The sequence below is a fragment of the Palaemon carinicauda genome, chromosome 30 (genome assembly GCF_036898095.1).
Source record: "Palaemon carinicauda isolate YSFRI2023 chromosome 30, ASM3689809v2, whole genome shotgun sequence".
NCBI classification, from domain to species: domain Eukaryota; kingdom Metazoa; phylum Arthropoda; class Malacostraca; order Decapoda; family Palaemonidae; genus Palaemon; species Palaemon carinicauda.
Genome location: NC_090754.1, coordinates 38,974,701 through 38,979,237, shown reverse-complemented (window position 1 = coordinate 38,979,237; position 4,537 = coordinate 38,974,701).

Below are 4,537 nucleotides of genomic sequence, written 5' to 3'. Positions count from 1 at the left end.
TTAGATGTGGAGATAGCTATAAATGCTGATCATGAATACACATACTAATGTTTTAAGTCTGGAATAAAAAGATGTGAATTAAACCTTATGGATGAGTGTTCTATATTAATTTTATGTGTAAACATGTAGGCTAAAGATGGAATTAAATTCCTGTGGTCTTGCAATTACAAAGAATCTCAAATATAAATAGCACCATTGTTGTTAAAGTTTATGGTAGATTTGACAACTTAAATTGAATATGCAATATGTTACAATGCACAAATAGTAAGAGTAGCCGACTGTAGAGAAAATTGAGTTAGAATTGACGTATGAAACAGTTTTTTTTTTATTTATATCTTGGGAATAGCAACACATTTTTATACAGTACCCGTTGCAAAAATATTTAATTATTACTATCATTACACGTTACATATAACCTTAGTTGGAAGAGGATGAATTGAAATGTTTATTTACATCGCGTTTGTTTACACATGACGTCATAATTTCCCCCTTGGCCCCCTCAGTCTCAGGACACCATTACTCGGTGTAAAGTTCATTGTTGTGTTGTGCTTCGTAATAATGTAATTTGGCTCCTCAATTTTCAGTTTTGATGCCAATTTCTGTAAATTTCTTACCAATTTCTCAATCAAATTATTTCGTAAGTATATCATATATTTTTTAGCCATTCGTAGGATTGATATTGGTTTAATTGGATAGGTGATGGGAGTAACGAAGAATTTTAAGATCCTTGTGTAGGATGTTTACATTCTTCAGTGATACCGTCCTGTATTTTTTCCCAATTATAAAAATACAGTACTGTAATACATTACATGCAGAAAAAATAACTGGAACCGTAGATGAGAAAATGACGTATAGAAGTCATGTAAATAAATTGGTCTGTTCTCTAACCATTGTCGCATTCTTGTAGGAAATTTGTAACATTTGGTAAATTTTCACTTATGAACCATGTTGATGACGATATCTGTAGGAAACCCTTATTTTTCAAGCAATAATTTATAGATACTTTTGGAACAGTAGTTATAACTGCAATACCCCAGGCTGCATATGAAACCAACATAGACGGGACCTAACCTTAGGTTGCCACCTAATGTAATTGTATTGTAGAAGAGTACAATATTAGAGCAATGGACATACTTTACTACAATTGAAGGTCAATATATAGAAAAACACGGGACAACATTTCTAAGAGAAAAAAGAATTATTACTACAGTAAATGGTGTGCTTTCTACAAATTTGACTTATATTTTCACCACAAATTACTCGTTCTACCGTTGAAGACCCGCCCCCTTCACAAAGGACACAGGTTGGAACCTGGGATTTTGGGTGTGCTAGCATGACAGAACGTGATTATTTGACACTTGAGATTTGTGAAAGGGAACAATACCTAACAAACCCACCGAACCTAACAGTTCCTGGATGACAACTACTTGACCCCTCTTCCTAGGTCACAAAATGTGATTATCTAATACTCGAGATTTGTAATAGGGTATAGAACCTAACAAATCCACCCAACCTAACCTAACCTAGTAATTCCCAGGTCACAACCCCTAGCCTTGGCCAAGCTCCCCCAGATCCACCATCTCAGGTCACAACCCCTAGCGTGGGGTGCAAGCCCCTTGGACCTCCTTTCCTAGGTCACAAACTAGAAGTAATTCACAAATATATCCTTATATTATGATGAAGTAAATCACAAATAATTACTTACCTTATGAGTGACACCGTCTTTTTTTTTTCTTGGCAATTTTTACAAAAGCGTTGTATTAGTAAAGTGTGTCCCGTGTATTTCTATTATGATACCAAATTGTACTTGCTTCTTGTCCTTTTGTCACTACAGTACAGGCATTCCTGTTTAGTTGATCCTGCAAATAGCTCCACAGCACTCGTAACACTTTTCCTTAAGAATTAAATTATGTCTTTGAGCATACTGTATTCAACCACAAGTTCTATACCACCACTAGAAAAATAAGGATAAAATTCTTCACAACCAACATTGCACTCTCCACAATCCGTAGGAATTTGGTTTTTGTCAATATTAACTCCAGAAGGGCCACCCACTGCCTTTGCCATAGCTGCAACAAAAAGAAATGCCTGTTTCTTCCTATTATTCAAAGTATTCAGTCAAACACGGATGCTTGTGGGCGTTAAGGTACTTTATTACGCTGCTGAAATCTTAATAAATCTTGATATAGCGAGATGTTAGGGACTTTTATTTTTGGTACTAACCTACTCAAGAAAAGGAGCCTTAGGGTAAAGCCAAATGCCAGATTAGCAGGGGCACCCGCCCTCCTAATGGGTGAGTCACCCCTAATAAAGAATGTAGGTTTGTATTCCATTTATGGAACAAATGACAAGTTCGGATGTAATTTGTGTTTGTTCCGTAACTGGAATACAAACCACGCTATTTAAAGTGGGTAATTACTTTCGGTGTAGCTGAAAGGATGAGCCATTAAAATTTAATGAGGGTTTACTACCCCACCGCTAGTTAGCGGGGGGTAGGGAGGGTAGTTAGTTACCCTCCCCCCTCACACACCTGCGATGTAAGCTCACTTTGCTTACGGCTCGGGTGCTAGTCGGACATGTCCGCTGTCACCCTCGCCTACACAACAGCCATTTAATCATTGCTTTTGCTTTTTCTTTTCTAGAGTGTTGTGAAGTTGGCCTCTACAAGGCGGAAGTGCCCTGGGTTACCTGACCGCCCTTGTGGTACCTTCATGTCTTCAATCGACATGGATCCACACACCTTATCCCCTTATTATAGGGGTCAATGGTGTGAGGGTGATAACGTATGTATTGAATGTAGGGAGTGGCCTACCTCCCAGTGGGAGAGGTTTTCCCGGTGCTGGAAGAAGAAGTTCAAACGGGATATTTCTCCTTCAAAGGTTTCTTTGAAGAAGGAAAATCCTAAGGACTCTTCTTCCGTAGCCCAAACCTCATCCGAAGCTCCCACTCGGTCGGCTTCTCGCGAGAGGCCGTCGAGTGGTAGTGTAGGCCGTACTGTTGTCCGATCTCGGGGTTTGGGAGAGGGAGTTGCCTCTCATAGTGAGGCAGCTCCTCCTCCCGCAGGGGAGAATTTAATTATTTCTCCTGATATTAATAATGATGATTTTTTGCAGCTTTGGGCTTCCATGGGGCTTCAGGGTTCACCCTCCAAGGAAGCCCTGTTTGACATGATCAGATTGGGAGCAGCTGTCAAACAGTCACCGGCGGTAGCAGAGGTTGACCCTCTGTCTATTGTCGAGGCTGTTGTGGCAGAGGCTTCCAATGAGAGTGTTCAAACCCCTGCTCCTGTTGTAGCTGATGGCTTAGCTCCCCCCTCCGAACATCCTTCGAGGGAGGAACTAAGTCCAACTGTCTCTCCTGCGGGTGATTCTCCCCCCGGGGGAGTTCACTGACAGAGACTCCTCTTCGGAGGACTGCCGATGGTTTGCCTGCTGCTCCCTGAGGACGTATCTGACGTAAGGCTCGCCTTCCTCTTCGTCGCCGAGGTCTACCTTCTCCTCACAAGGGTGTTAGGAGGCGCCTCTTCGGATCTTCATCCTCGCAGTTCCCCGCAGAGGAACCTCATCCTTCAGCTACCGTTCCTGCTACTTCCTTGGACCTGGACCTCTCCGCAGATCGTTCGCGATCTCCTTCGCCTGCCAGACCTGCTGACCTGCCCTCACCTTTCCTGGCTGCTGACACGCTGTGGGCGCCCACCCATCCCGTTTCCCAACGGGCACTGGTCCCTTCGGGGCAAAAGGGGCTTTCACACATTGTGTGTAAGTCCCTTAAGCGCCAGGTTTCCCCTGTGCACCAACGTTCGCCTGCGCGCCAGTGCACTACTGCGCGCAAGCGCCCTCCAGTTGCAGTCTCATCTCGCCAGCGCTCTCCTGCACGCCCACGATCTCCTGTTCGCCCTGCAGTTCCAGAGACTACACGCCCACGATCTCCTGCTCGCCAATGGACCTCTGCGCGCCCTCGGCCTGATGCTCGCCATGGACGCCCTCGGTCTCCTGCTCGTCAGCGCTCTCCTGATCGTCAGTGATCTCCTGTGCGCCAGCGCTCTCCTGCTCGCAAGCGCTCTCCTGCTCATCAGCGCTCTTCTGCTCGTCAGCGCTCTCCTGCTTGCCAGCGCTCTCCTGTTCGCCAACGCTTGCCTGCTCGTCATCGCTCGCCTGCTCGCCCTCGATCTTCGGATCAGGGCTCCAAAGGGAAGTCTTCTTCCTCCCCTGCTCGCCAGCGCTCTCCTCCACGATCGCCGACGCGCCATCGGACCTCGCCTGCTCGCCATCCCTCGCCTACGCTCCATCACCCGCAGTCTCCATCGCGCGCCCACGCGCCCACTGCCAGAACTTTTGTTCCTGATGAGCGCCCTCCTGCGTGCCCGCGCGCTAGGGATATTCCCCCTGCACGCGCACGCCCTACGGCTTCGCCCTTCAGGATCCTGTGGCTGCACTCCATCCGAGGTCTCCGGAACGCGCACAAACGCGCCCCTTCACCTACGCGCCCTGACGCCCACACGCCCTGTCGCCTGCGCGCCCACGAGCTCCTTCTCCTG